Source organism: Choloepus didactylus, chromosome 5 (genome assembly GCF_015220235.1).
Source record: "Choloepus didactylus isolate mChoDid1 chromosome 5, mChoDid1.pri, whole genome shotgun sequence".
In the NCBI taxonomy this organism is placed as follows: domain Eukaryota; kingdom Metazoa; phylum Chordata; class Mammalia; order Pilosa; family Megalonychidae; genus Choloepus; species Choloepus didactylus.
Genome location: NC_051311.1, coordinates 56,607,529 through 56,623,372, shown reverse-complemented (window position 1 = coordinate 56,623,372; position 15,844 = coordinate 56,607,529). Strand labels below are relative to the sequence as shown.

At 40.3% G+C, this 15,844-nt stretch overlaps 1 protein-coding gene across 5 annotated transcripts in view; it reads left to right on the top strand.

Moving 5' to 3' along the window:
- The first annotated feature begins 1,211 nt into the window (after positions 1 to 1,211).
- Positions 1,212 to 15,844, top strand: part of CALD1 (caldesmon 1) — a 167,597-nt gene continuing 152,964 nt past the window's right edge. For 2 of the 5 annotated variants that reach the window (XR_005216950.1, XM_037836109.1), the window contains exon 1: positions 1,212 to 1,522. The gene's annotated coding sequence lies outside the window, so the exon portion shown is untranslated. The remainder of the gene's footprint in view (positions 1,523 to 15,844) is intronic. The other 3 variants (XM_037836114.1, XM_037836111.1, XM_037836115.1) reach the window with 2 other exon arrangements.

The window sequence follows — 15,844 nt, the reverse complement described above, 5'->3', positions numbered from 1 at the left end:
CCGTCACTTCCAGGTATACTGAATGAGGCACAAAAGGTGGGACTTCTCTATAAGTAGAGATCATTTCTAACTCAGATCTTCATAAGTAGGGGAAGGCTCATACAGTAAAACATCAATGTTTTTAAGACCAAGCTTCTGGACTTGGGATTAGCCAGGGAAAATGTTTTAAAACCTCTTGGTCAGTGATGAAACAGCCTGCAAACACATAGCTATAATGAGACATAGATCAAGCACCTAGCCCCAGACCTGACAAATAGTAGGTGCTCAAATTTTCTTTTTGTTGTTGTTGTTGTTATTGTTGAATTAAGTCCTGATTGACTAGTTGAGTGAATTCTATATTGAAAACTACAAGACCAGGTTGGATGCATATGTGGGCCAGTTAGATTGATTCTAATTCAGCATCTCCTAATGCTGACCATCTCATAGCATACATCCTTCCATTGGAAAATTGGTGGGAGCATGTTCAAGAAGTTTCTAGAACATCAGTGTAAACTCTGAAGGCATATTCATCTGTCTACACCACCCCCAACGTGTGTGGGGGCCTCTTCTTGCCCCCTCTGATTTGTATCAATTTCTAGCAATATCTTTCCATGCCACATCTGAGGAAACAAAATCAGGGGGAAGGGTAGAGGGAGGGGATGTGGGAAACCAGTGAGGATATCCCAGCTTGTGCCACCCTGCCTAGCCTAGTCTCTGTTATTGTGTTAACTCTGGCCAACCTATTACCTTAACTACTGGAAAAAGGCCCAAGCTTTTTTTGCCACTTGTTTTGAAAACACATGTAGGCATATTTTAGGGATCTGTGCCTCTATTAGGCTAGAATTTAGTCTGACCTGGGTACTGTCCCTTTCAGGCTTTAGAATTGTGTAACAATTTAAATTCATTTTGTATTTACAACTACTTTGAAAAGAAATATACCATTAAGGCTCCCTCGACTGAGAAGCCCTCCCCACCCAAGCCTCAATAAACATATATACTTCTAACTTTTGCTTTCAAAGACTGCTTTCTTTTTAAAGTACCATTCGTGTTCCACAAGACAGCCTCTTTCTCCAAGATTAACATTTCTTATGATTGTTCCTGACAATGGATCCACTTCCAGAGGCCCTGCTAAGGATAACCAAAAAAGGGCATGTAGCAGGCTGGTTTTGGCAGCCTGCACGCAGTCTCAGAGCTTTTAAGGTCTTGGTTTTTCTGATGAGTGATTTCCTGAGCATGCCTGGGGAATGACAGGCTTCTCCACAGGCAGGCTGCATCCACCTTGGCCAGGGTGTCGTCATTGGCTGCCTATTAGAAAAACTGCAGGACAATGCATACCACCGACGGCCGACTGTAAACATAGGGGATATGTGTTCACTTAGCATGGACTTCTGGGAGGGGCTAAGGAAGGGCGGTCTGCTGTTTTATTGAATAGAGCAGTGTGCATTAGGCTGCCTGCCCGCCTGCTCTCTTGCTGTGCTCCTGCTGAAAGAAATCAGCCCTTCCTTTACGACTTAGTTCTCGGCAAGAAATTTCAGCCTACGAGGTAAGGCACAGAGGGCTTTCTTTTTTCCTCTTCCGGAGAGTCTCGGGACTTTCTCCGTGTTTCAGTCAACATTCCTGGCCATGGCAGCTAGAGATGCAAGATTGTTAAAGCCAATCCACTTGTGGACTCTCAGAGCCAGACCGGGCTTTGCTGCCCTGCAGATGTTCAGGGAAGACGGGAGCAACCAGGATGAGATTTCAGGTTTTGTTCTTTGACTTGCGACAAGAGGAAAGCTCATAGGGAGACATATCCAGAGACCACCGGCCACTTTGATTAGGATAGCCTTTTGTTTAAAAGGGCCACAGGGATTATACCTGATATCCACAGGCCCGAGTTAGTGGGCGTTGTGCCAGTCTGCTCACTCCAGCGCGCTCTCCTGCATCTTTGATTAGCAGAGATTTTAAGAGGTTTTGCTTAAAAATCAAAACCAAAAGCTTTTTAGGTGGCTGAGAAGCCAAAATGTGTTGATTTGTAACTAAAGGCATTTAAAGTTTATTTTGCTACCGGTGTTTAAGAACTGGCCTTGGGGAGCTGCAAAGAAATAAGATCAGAGGTGGAAATAAGGCCACCGGTTGGGTTAACAGAATTGATCCGATATTTGCTAAGACAGAAGATGCTTATCATGATCTGTTTCCCATAAATTTCAGTAACAAGAGAATGCATACCCTAGTGGGTGTGTTTTTAGAAATTGCATTTGACATACTACCAACTTATTTGGTAGTATTCTTAAGAAATTTTGTTTTCTGTTTAAAAGTGTGCCTGAGTGTGACTAGAAGATTTGGAAAGATATAGGCTGGAAATGTGTTCCAGAAAGGAAGGAAACAGCCTTTCATATCAAAAGAGTCAGACATATTTGGGCATCTTAAACAGTAGTAGAAGGCTGCTAGTTGGTAGTAGCCTGGAATTCCTTTTAGAAAGGGCTGATTGTATAGGGCGGGGGAATTTTAGCGCTGTGGCAATACATGGTCAAAAAAGTGGATGAGAACAGAGTACTTGGTATCCATAAATCCTCTCTCTTAACAAGGCTATGCATATGGATTTAGAAACAAAAATAGTAAAGTCATTTGATGTGTTTGGCAAAACCAGACATGTATGGCTAGCACTTCAGGGAAGACAAGGTGCTATGTAGTAAGAAGGGTAAATCTGATACTTTAAAAAATAAACCTGGATATTAAAGGTTACCAGCTCCAAAGGACTGATTCAGTTTGATTTTATTCCATGGACTGAGACAGTTTTGTGCTTTGGTTCAGTAAATAATCTTTTCTCTTTGTGTTTAGAAATTTGGGGATGGTTTGCTTGAGAATGCTCCTCTCTCCCTTTAGAAGTGATATATGAGAACAGAATTCCCCATGAATTTCCTTTCCTGGAACAGTTCTGAGTAAGTGTGAGAGAAAGGTTGTGGGCGAAAGCTATAGTTTGATTATGTTGTCCTTCTCTCAAAGAGATCAAGTTCCAAACTATTTTCACAGTATTTTTATGTCAATCAAAATATGGAGAGCAATTTATTTTTCAACTGTTTTCTAAACCATGTAGGGAATGCAGTTTAGAAGGAAATGTACAATCTTGGGATCTGAGGATAAATTCCATTTTGAAACCAACATATCGGAGTGCCTGAAAGTTCCAACTTTGCTACCACCACTCTCTCCCATCCTCCTCATGGGCTCCCCACCCTTAAGAACCACAAAAACACATTTTGTAAAATAATGCTCTAAATGTTCTAGTGTATGTAGTGATGGAGCACGAGGGGTTGATATTTTAGCTTATGTTGAACTTTAGGCAGCTCTTTGGGCTACTTTTCCTTTTGTTGAATATTAGGTAGGACACATATCAAAAGATTGCCTTAAATAAATAAATACACAATTCTTGGATTAAAGGAAGAGGATAACCAGGTTCAAACTTCAGTTTAAAAGACATAAATGAGGTACATGAAAGTATTTCCTGATAGTGAGGCTATTCGTCATTCTAATGGCTCCTGTGACTAGCTTTAGAACCTCCTTCTCTGGGTCAGAGATATCTAGAGCAGACAGAATACGTTGATCCTGTGTCCAGCCAAGGAAAGGACCAGACAATATTCAGGTTTCCTTCCAGCCTGGGTACTCTCTATTTTGATGAATAAAATGCACCTAGGTAGGTCTTTTCTTAAAAACATATGTAGTTGCCTCCATTTGTCATTCTCATGGTAGCATGGTTACTAGTTATTAGTTAGTCATTCTTTTAGCAAGACAAAAAAGTGATGGGCACAAAAATGGATTAGTTAGTTCTCCATTTGCTTGGAGTCTATCACATGTCTCAGAAATGTGGGGTGGGGGCAGGGGGAAAATGCTGACAAAGTGGAACCTGGTATGCAAATAGCATGGTAGGACTAAGGAGGAGGTTAGAAAGATGCTGCCAAAGAATTTTCAGACTTTAAAAAAGAATTTTCTGGGTAAGTTCCCTCAGACACTGAAAACAGAACCATCAGCTCCTTACTGAAAGTCCTTCCATCTGTCAAGCTAATCCAAGTTTGCTATTGGAGAAATGCCCATAGGTTCTGAGTAACTGGGTAATTTAAAAACATACTTTTAGCTCTGGCTTAACTCAGGAGCACCACTATGAGACCTCAGTTCTAGAACTGGTTCCTCTATTTAAATAATCCAGACCTTTCAGGAGGTCATCAACTCTTTGACCTCATCTGTAGAATGGGTGTTTAAATGCTTCTCCTAACGCCCATAGTGGTTAAGATGCCCAAATTAGATAAGGCTGTTTTTCCCCTCTTCTCTGCAGGCTATATACCCTGAACTGCCTCCAGTTTGAGTTCTCTAAACATTATACTCATTTTGGCTAATGTCTTCCACTTCTTACCTAGTATCCCTAATTATCTACTCCTTCCTTGAGTAGTGCCCTCTGGCTCCTAGTTCTTTCTAGAACTCTGAGTCCAGCATCCACTTAACAAAGGCCCATCCCAATGCTGTCTGAATATTGGCTTTGATGATCAGAGACCAAAAGGACACTATATTGGGAGGCAGAATAACTTGGGCCGTCAGTGGTCCAAGGCAATGTCCAAGAACCAGGAAATCTGAAGATCCAGTTGAGCAGAAGACCAATGACAAGGTGCTGACAACAGAAAGGCCTTGGTAAATGAGATGGCTTCTCTGCCTCCAGCCAAAAGCATGGAACTAATCCCAGCGTGTCAAGCCTGGGCCTTGTCAGGAGGGTGAGGTAATCAGGAGCACCTGGCTGTGGTTCCTGTTGGTTTTGAGACCAGACTGCTCCACAGATTTTGCCTCTCGCCTCTGTTTGCCTCAGTCTTTAGTATCCCCAGCTGTCTGGTAACAGACCTATAAGGGCATCCCTAACTTCCCTCCTCCAGACCCTCCACCTTCACCATCTTCCGCTGCATCCCCATCCCCAAGCCAAACTGGGGCCTTCCAGATCCAACATTGACAACTTGCAGTGGCCTAGCTCCAGGGTGAGGCCCAGGAGAGGCAGAAAGGTCGAGTACAGGTATGTTCTAGATAGGTGGAAGTCTTCACTTGTCTCAAGCAGAGGGAGAGAAGTTAGCACAGAGAGGAAGATGTCAGAGCACTCTCTGTGGTCAGGAGCCACTCTGCTTCCCACCCCCAAACTCCTGTTAGGCAGGTGAAGGCTCTGAGAGGCTGGTAGAAAGGGAAGGATGGCTGTGGGGCTGGGAGGAAGAGTGACGAGGTGGGCATCCCTGCCAGTTGTTCTGCCCTGTGTTCTTGTTGTTGTTACTGATCCCTTGAGAATCTGAGAGAAACTCTGAACCTTCATGGCCCTTTGTGAACCCACCCATTGTGACTGACCAGCGAGAGACCCTTGGGCTGGGGAGTGGGTAAGATCTTGATTCTGATAGGAGACAAGGGTGGATGGGATCAGAACATGAGTGGACATGTCCTTTCATGTTTCCTAGATTCTCCAGAAGGAGGAAAGGATTGGTATAAATACACAAACATAGAGAAGTTTACCCCATATGGCCTCCATTTGAAAGAAGATTATCCCTAGAGAAGGGGAATTTGCAGATGCTAGAGAAATTTGGGACTGTCTGCTAAGTGTGTGCTAAGAGAACACTAAGAAATTAACAAAAGGATTGCTGGGCAGCAGCGAAGGCCTAGTTGGAAAAAAAAGAAAATATATTTTTTCCAACTAGGAAAAAACATATAGGATATTTTAAGTGACTTGGGTATTTTAATAAGCACTCACTTTAGTACCTGCCTTTATATGTGTGTGTGTGTGTGTGAGAGAGAGAGAGAGAGAGAGAGAGTGTGTGTGTATACACACACACATATCTATATCAGATGTTTGTGTGTGTGTGTATATATATATATATATATATATATATATATATATATATTGCTTTTTCATCATTTCCTAAGGTTTCTGGCTTGTTTTGTGGACATGCATATGAAAGCACTTGTCTGCAAGGAAACCATCTCACTCAGAGAGGAACGTATTTGTGGAAATATATTATTAGTTCCTTTCATACCCACATGTAACATTCTCTCTTGCTTGCCTGAAAACATATTGTGAGGAAGTAGGCAGCCTTCACCTGAGTGCTGGGCAGGCCCAGGGCAAGGTGCCCAAGGAGCCCAAAGACCAGTACTAGACATCAAGGATATTCATTTCACTGGGATTGGGAGGGTCAATCAAAGCCAGAGTGGATATAAGGTACAAAAATGGGCTAAGCTATGAATTTCAGCCAGATGAGTAAAGGAGAAACAGCAAAAAGCAGAAGTCAGACAGAAGGTTAAAAACCAAGAGCTCAGCAAGGCAGTGTATGCACAGGTGAGGTGAAGTATGTGAGAGCACTTGGCACAGTGCTCAAAGTAAATCAGCTCTTATTGGAATAAACTGCAGTGGCTCAAGTAAAGGGACAGGGTTGTAAGATGCATGTGGAATAAAAAGGAGAGTGGAATCACAAGGAAATCCAATAACAGAAGCCAAAAATAGGACCTATAAAGATGGGTCATATGATCTCAACAGAAGTCTATGAATCTCCACTCCACTGGGCTTCTATTAACATAATTGAGTTGCAGCCCACGTCTGCTTTTTTCTGTTATTCTACCAACTGGAAGATTCTGTGTTTCCAGGTCAAATTCTGCAAGAGGATATCTAATTGGGTTAACTAATAGCTATTGGCTTTGGCAAATCCCTTGGCAGGCAACTGGAGTGGCTATGGATGAATTACCAGTGGTTGTGGCAGCCACCCTCATCAAGTCAGTGGTCATCCTGTGCCAAGAACATTATAGTGGGCAATTTTAGTTTAGAAGGACAAGCTGGACATGGAAGGCAAATTAGCGGGGAAATGTTCAACAGCTCTCAATGGATGTCAAATGAGTTTTTATGTGGATGAATTTTTCAAAAGGCAAACAATCAGTGTCAGTTCTTGATGACCACCTTGGTGTGGCCCAGTGAGCCAATCTTGAGGGAGGTTAACCTGGAAGTTGCACCACTGATAACCAGAAAGATAAGGATCATCCATTTCAGAAAGATTCTGAAGAAATATACTTGAGTATTTTCATAGACAAGAAATTTCATTTGAGCCATAGATGTATAGCCCCAAGCTAATGCAATTTTTAAAATTCAATAAATAATGATAATAATTTTAACAAATAAAAAGGAATACATCTCAATGTAAGTTGCAGTTCTTAATAACCTTAATGCAAAAAAGCCAATGTACTCTCAATTAGTGGAAGTTTCAGATCTAGGTATGTTTGCAATGTAATCTTTCATTCACTAAACACCTGTCACGTTGACTGTCAAGGGGAATAAAAAGCCCATGCATTCTGTGCAGTTTAGAACACATTTGGAGCCCTGTGCTCTGTTCTGAACTTATTTATCAGAGAGGAATTTACAAATATGCATCTAGCGGTGGACGTCAGAGCTCTGTAGGGGTTAGGAGAACAGAACATACGAGGAACAGATAAGAGATATGGAGCTGTATATCTCAGAGGAAAGAAAATGTAGGGGGCACATGCATGTCTTCAAATATTTGGAGTATTTTTATGTGGAGACAGGAGCAGGATTCTGCATTTCTCAAGAGAACAGAACTGAATACATAGATTCTAAGAATGTTTAAGCTGAATAGGACCTTAAGAGAGCATTTAGCTGAGGGAGGGTGAGTAGAGTTATTGTAAATTGTAAATGAATCCATATATTCAGCAAGTGTTTTTGGCAAACTGAGTAAATAATACGTCTTACACAATGTGTGCTACCATTTTTCCAATCATATAGACGCATTATGATGATAAAATGCTAATTGTTTTTAAAAGAGTTATTGAATGCATAGTAGCTTTTGGCATTGTGTTTTTTCAATCAACAGACCTAAAATATGTAATACTATTGTGTGGAGGAGGGTTAGTGGCAAGAAATTTGCTATCTGAAGAAGAAATTCTTAAAAAAAGAACCAGTGATTTAATTTCACCTTTCAGGTGAGAAAATAAAGACTAGCACACTAAGTCACAAGTTATATTATATATATAATATATATATATTATATATATAATATATATATATTTGTAGGCTTATTTGACTAGTGTTTCCCTGTCTTATTGACTGGTACAATTCATAAGGGAACTTTTCATGAATATGTACCCGGTGCCTGACACATAGCAGAAGCTCAAGAAATATTTGTTGAATGAAAGAACAAACCAAGTGACTTGACCATGGACAATTAATTAGTTGCTAAGATGGTTCCAGAACACACAGCACCTAAGGCCCAAGCTGTTGCCCTTTCAGTGTACCAAATTGCTTCTCCTGATAGCAAGAGAGTGTGTCCCATTTTAACTGTACAATATCTGGATTCCACAATGCGGCCCATTTTCCCTATATATCAATGGATCTTTACCAGTTTCTTAATCAGATCAACTATAGAGCTTTTTGAAAATACCTATCCCTGCTATCCCATCCCCTCGAGATTCTGATTCAGTAGGTCTAGACTGGTGTCCAGGCATCTGCGGTTTTAAAAGCTTCTCCAGGCTCAGAAACAGAACTGGCTCCCTTTTGTATACCTATGCTTAAAAGAATTCACAGTAGATACATGGAAGTACTTATTTTTAGAAGCTCACTTGTCTACTTTTGAAAATTTCTTTCTAAAATATAGTGCTGCATATTCCAAATGATCAGTTTTGCTAAAGAATCTCTCCAGAAGATCTAGAATACTTATCTGAAAATTTCTCCAGCTTCCCATACTTTTTTGGTTTGGATACAAAGCAATAAACCCTTAAAGGTCAAACTTTCTGATGTGATTTCCAGTATCTGCTTTTGTAAAGCAATGGAAATGTGGTCAGAATAAAATTTCTCGTGGTATTTTCACTTCCAGCCACCATTACTAAGTGAAATGTAGGCTTAGGGGGAGGGGTGAATCGAGGAAAAATTCTGTTTTAAGTATCTCTGTCCTTAGGATGTTTTGAAGATCAGTTACTTCAGATACTTAACTTACCAGAGAAAACAGAAGATGTTTTTCTCTGTTCTCCGCTTTGTGGTAAGGAATGTGCAGAGTCTGAGTGGAAAGAGGGGGAATACTTTCTCTGCATTCATCCACATCTCTGAGTTGGGGGCCATCATCACTGCTGGCTTAGATGCTTCCCTGGGTGGCCCTTTCAGAAGAATGTGGGCCCCAAGAGACAAAAGACTTTGGGTAAGGTTATTTTGCTTTGCACAAGGACAGAAATGTTATCTCGAGGGTTTTCCTTCACTCAGGGTTCAGGAGTTCTGTCCTCTGTATTGCAGTGAAGACTCTACCACATGCAGAGCACCGAGTGCATAAATTATATTTACTAAGGCTTGTAGAGCTAAGAGCTTCCATGCATGAGTGACCTGGTCCAATAAGAATGCCAGAATTAGTGCTACATTTGTACTGATGCTATTTGGTTTACAGGGTGGGTGCTTCTTATGTGTACATGGTAGCAGAGTTTGTTGGCAAAGGGCAGCTAAAAAGGAGTTACATCAGGATTCTCATCTGCATAGTGACACCATACCTGACTAGGTCTCCCTTTCCCTCTGACACTGTCCCCCTTTTCCATGTACCCCAAGGAATGGTAGGCTGCAGCCAGCTCATACCAGCAACCAAAAGTCAATTGTTAAATATTCAAGAATTTTGTGAGCTGGTTGTTAAACACAGCTATTATTAAAGCTTAAATTATATTAAAAAATCAAGGTACTAATAAATACTTCAAACTCATCATTTCCTAATTTTTGTACCATGTTTTACCATCACCTATGCTGTTGATGTTATTTACATCTACTGTATCTATATGGTAGAAATACTATCTAGTGGTGGGCTACTGAGCTTTATTCAGTAATGTTATGTTAGGAGCTTGAAATTGACCATGATGGGAGTATTTATACCATGGGAATCAGCAAATGCTACAGATGAGGCTTCCTCCTCTACTCCCACCCAGAGCTTGTTAAATACTTTCTAGCATAACATTGGGGCTAGTAAAATTAGTCTCTGTGCAGGAGAGTCAATCAGATCACCTTTGTTGTTTAGTTACATGCATATTGTAATGTAAGCATATGAATATTTGTTTACTCATTTATTATTTCTTGTCCTACCAGAACATGAGTTTATTGAAACAGGACTTTGTCTGGCTTTTTCAGTACTGAGTTGAGTGCTTTGCAACACATATAGTAGGTGCTTAATAAAGAATTGTTAAATGACTAAAGGACTAAATGCCCATATTTTCTTTTTAATGATAAAGTCAAAGTTTGAGTTCATTGATTACTCTCTGTGTCATTAGAACAGTGCCTGGCACATGCTAAATGCTATGTAGATATTTATTAAACAGAAATAAAATAAAGAATGCTCACAACAACCAATTTTCCAGATGTGGAATCTGAGTTATGATAGGTAAAGTAACAAGTTGAAGGTCACATAGCTAGCCAGCATCAGAGCCAGGAACCAAAGACAGTTGGCGTCCACATGCTTAACCACCAAGCCACGATGTCTATTGCTAGTCACTTCAGCTGATGTGGAATCCTGTTTTGTCTGTGGCTCCCGAGGTGTGATATTTTTGAGAAGCTCTGGAGTCAGGAAGATGGAAGTTTGAATCTTGACTTTACCCTTTTCTAGCCCGTTTCTTCACCTATAAAGTGGTGATAATTATTGCCCCATTTGTATTATTACAAATAATGTCTCTAAACTGCTTTGCACATAATGGGTGCTAAAGGAACAGTCATCAGCAATCAGCCATGACTTCCTGTGGAGCCTATCTATACGCCTGGGGCTACAGTTAGGCCCCAGGACTTCAGCCACATACTCTCCTGTGCTGCCTATTCCAAGGCCATTATGTAAATGGAGTAAACAGAGCAGACTTCTTTCTTGTTTAAGTCTGCAGGGGTTAGGACTAGGATCAGTATATAGAAATGAATGGAAATCCGATTTAAGATCAGTTTAAAAATATGGACCTCCCTACCCTGCCTCTGTTGGAGTTGTCCTGGAGGGCTCTACTATCCCTTTCAACCACATGTTTTACTTCCTTACCCTTAAAATTGGATCTGGGCTGCCTTTAATTTTAAATAATCTTTGTCTACTAAGCTAAAAAGAGGGAGATAGAGAGGGGAAAGGAGAAGGAAAGACAGAGGAAGAGACTTATCTGGAGAAAAAATTACTGAATTTGGAAGGAAGAATAAGTAGGAATGGATTGGCAGTTAGCCTGAGCCCATTAGCTTCAGGATGGTTGAGAAGATAAACTAGTTCATTCAGTTACCCTTGCTGACATACCTGCTATGTGATGGGCACTGCTCTGGTTGAGGACTACTACCTCACAACAGTAAAGTAAATTAAATTACTGGCTCCAAGTCACAGGGCTGGCAAACGGTAGAGCTGGAGTCAAATGCTGCTTTCTGATTCCAAGCCCTCTCCATTTCTCTACAGCTGCCTGTTCTGTGTCTTCCCTCAGGAAGGGGTTGGAAACCAGAGAAGGAGGTTTCCATAACCAATAATTATAATTTGTCAGAGAGCCATATTGCAGTTCAAATAGACAAGCACATTGTCCTTCTCTGCCATATAAGGAAACAGGGCTAAATACCATTTGTTGCACCGGTGACTCAAGAGATTATTCCAGTTAGAGTTAGACAGGATGAGAATGTAGGCCTATCATGGTTTTAAAAAAAGAAGCCTGTCAAAATACTTCTGCATTTTCCTTTCCTGTTAGCAGAGATACTTTAACAAGTAGTTTATACCCTTCTCTCTGACTCAAGGGGAGATGTTCTGGAATTGGGTATCCCTTGTGCAAATATTTCTAGCTTTTTTAGTGTTTGATTATGTCATATGTGGGAATTCAAAAGGCCAAGACAGAACAGATTCTGTTAGGATCAGATGGGAAGTAGAGAGCTAGCCCTCTCTGCAATGATTGACTGAAGAAATTTGAATCCACCCACCTTGCCAGCCACTCTCAGAAATATTTATTAATAAGACCCCACATTCAAATTTGACCTTTCTGATCAAAGCTCAGAACATTCATGTGATCACACTTTGCTGAGAACCAGTCACTGTGAGAACTTCAGAATGGTGGCCCTATGGCCAGCTTCATGGAGGGAGAAACTGAGGCATAAGCAGTTGAAATTATGTGCGCTAGATCGGCCAATTCAGTCTTACCATAGGGAGTGTCTGCACTTCCAGATAACCCAGAGGAAGCATTGCTCAACTCTTCTCCCAGAAATGAAACAACTGTAAACAGTCTGGTCAACTTCTAACGCCCATCTGACCAGACTGCATCTGCCCCCATTCAGGTGGTAGAACACCATATGGCATATTCTCTGAAGCTCAGAGCCCCCTTGCTGGTGGTATGCCATTTTCCTTCTGGATCTATGGAATGCTTTGCTTAAAACCACTTGGCTTTTTGAACTCGCCTTTGACATTTACTTTCTGCCTTTGGCAATATGAAATTCTGATCCAGTTAAAAGTCAAAAGAGGTCTCTGAAATGACGCACTGAAGCACAGCTTCAAATAACGTGGCCACTCTGTGGAGGCCTGTGAAACCACAATGGTAGTCAGTCTGCTATGTGGCCATCCCAAGTGGAGGAGGGGGCTTGGTAGGCAGCCTGCAAGGCTGAGAGAGAGAGAGCACTAAAACTGACGTGAGGAGCTTTGGGACTGCCAGGGAAGACAGTAACTGATAGGACTTTTGCATGCATGCGCAGGGCAGAGAAGGCCAGTGGCCATTTTCAGTTATTTTCATACATACTGATCACAACCAGTGATCCTTAAATATAGGAAAAAACATTAAAAGCCTACACATATTTGTGCTCTGAATCATTTGATAGATCCATAGATCCTGATTCACCTATCAACTACTGTCTGTTTTTTGTATTTGATTGTATTTTTAATTTTTTTTTTACCTTTTATGTTCAGATTCTTCTTTACATTTTCACCCCAAGAAACTTTATGTCTTTTTTGTCAATGTGAGTTTCTGTATTCCTTTATGCCCTCCTCACTTCTTCACTCTCCTCCACTTCTTATCTCACCACTTGTGTTCCTCTTCTCTGTTTACCTCCCTTTGTTTTGAGTTGATCTTGACTGCACCCCAAGTAGCCATGTTGTCTGCCATAATACATATAGGAAGTATTCCCTGCGTTTCTGAGACAAATCAAGGCAGAGTTGAACACACAACATGTGCGTGTGCACACACACACACACACACACACACACACAAACACTTTTTAAAAAACCACCAAATGTTACGAGCTGATTTGTGTCTCAGTCCTTACTGCCCACCAGGGACTAGAACAATCCCCGCACAGTGTAGCAGCCAGGCCTATGAGAATCATGTGTGCATGTTCTGTGTGTGTGTCTAGGCTCTCACAGGTCACATTTCCCATATGTGTACATATGTATACACAGAGCTGAAAATGATGAAAATACATGTTACCTGTTAATTGTGTCTTGCCTTCTTTATGATTTCAGTAATCTGGATTTTTTTTTAATACTGTAAAGTAATATATGTACCAAAGGTCTAGCAATGGATCCTATAAATTTAATATAAATAGAAATAAACCTTGAAACAAAAGGATAGAATAAATTGTCACTTCAGTCCCCTTCAACTGTAGTTTTTATATTATTTAATCATCTGCAACTTATGGTTCATTCTGAAAAAAGGGAATTTCTTACGAGTCATGTGAGGAAAGGAAGCCCTGAAGCTCCTTCCCTTAGACTGTGAACTCTAAAATGAGAAAGGCAGAATGCTCTCGTCTTATGAATTACTGGAAACCAATCCACAGATGTCTGAAATACTTGACATCATAGCCCTTGACTGTCAGCTGGAGAAAGCTGCTCTTATAACTTAGCTATTTATTTATTCATTTGGATGGCTGGTTTTGTTTTTTTGATAAGTTTCTTTCTCTCCTTTTTTTCAAGTACCTGAAAAATTAATGAATGACGAAAAGAAACAATGAAAGAAGATAATTTATGAAAAGAAATTGGGTTAAAACATTAAGTCCTTCCTTCCTTCCTCTCTCCCTGCCTCCCTCCTTCCTTCCTTTGTTCCTTTCTTTCTTCCCTGCTTCCTCCTTCCCTCTCTCCCTTTTCTCCTTGTGTTCCTCCTCTTCTTCCTTCTTCTTCATCTTTTCCTGCTATTTTTTTTCTCATTTCTCATTGAGATTAATACAGCTGGAACTGTCCTATTGCTATTGGGCAACCATCTACTTTCATTACGATGGTGCTATGGTTCTCCTACTTAGATATATCTTTTAAAGAAAGTTGATGATGATAAAGAAAAAAAATCAAAATACTCCAATCACGCTATCCTGGTAGGTATACAGTTATGCCAATGGTGGAATGGAAATATTTATCCAATGGTCTGTTGCCCTAAGACTTGATCAGATAATTAGTATTAGCCAGCCTAGAACTGCTGACTCACCCGTGCCCAAGTAAATAGGAAATGAGGGGTGCATTTCCATATTTCTGTCCTTAGATATGCTGTTCAAATAAAAACAACTGCTCTTTCCACTGGGAGTACTCTCTAGTTTGCCAATTCTTTTCTCGCAGAGTATTTGCAAAGAGGTTTAAGTTTTCAATGTCTTGGCTCTTGTATTTTGTGTGCGTCTCTCCTTCCAGGTGGGAGGTCTAATAGAAAAGTGATCTCAATTCCTGCTTCATGTCCAAGCTGATAACCTGTGTGACTTTGAACAGCCTCCTTGTGCCCCAGGCTTCCTAACTATAAACTGACAATAGCATTTGTCTTTTTTATAAGGTATGCAGCAATGAGATCATTTGTATAAAGGGACTTCATGTAGTGAAGTGTCTTAAAGCATGCACATGGTTTTCTTTTCTTTTTCTTTTAAAATATGAAGACTTTGGGGGGTTTTTTGGTGGGAGGGGGGAGATATAAGCCACATGTTCATAAAAGAAATTCTATATTCACAGGTTCAGGATCTGAAGTTTCCATTATTTACCCTGTGCATGACAGTTTCACCTGGCTCCGTCTGGAGCTGTCCCAACCTCAATTCCAGCCTGTCCTTTCTTTTCTTTTAGGCTTCAGAGGCAAGCATATTCCTTTCCATTCTACTCTTTAAAAGCAATATGAATGAACACCTTGGTTGCAGACCATCTGAAACCCTAAAGTGCTGAAGAGTGATGCTTAAGACAGATTACAATCCAATTGAAGGCTTTTCTCTAATGTCGTCAGAAACATTTCTTTAAGTTTTACCTGAAACCAAAGCATGTAGTGAACAATTGCAGAATCTTAGAATATTATTGCCCTCAGAGTCACAAAAATTGTCTTTCATTGGAATATAAATTTCTAACAAGAGATCACATGTGAAAGTGCTTGTGCTTTGTAATTTCTATGATTTTTATATCTGTAGCTGAATATATTAGAGTTAAATTGCTCTGGGAGCTTAAGAAGAGCCAAAGAAGAGCATGTTTGATCCTAACAGGTGAGTGAGGGGCCAGGTTCACACAAGCAATCACATAAATGGGTCAAACTGTCTACTTGTATTAATTTTTAAAATAAAATTTCATTTTAGAATAGTTTTTTATTTATAGAAGAGTTGCAAGAATATTACAGAATTCCTGTATACCCCATACCCAGTTTCTCCTATTGTTAACATTATCATGGCACATCTGTCACAACTGGTGAACCAGTATTGATACATTGTAATTAACAAAAGTCTGTATTTTATTTGGATTTCCCTAAGTTTTATCTAATGCTCTTTTATTTATTTTTGTCACTTAAACAGAATAATGTTTTACATGGGAAAAAATTAATGTGACATTCTATATTAATGGAACTCTAATATATGTGTGAAAATTGTGTAAGCATACCCTTTCTTGAATATATGCTTGCTGGACCAGCAACCTCTTGGGGACTTTCCACTTGAAAT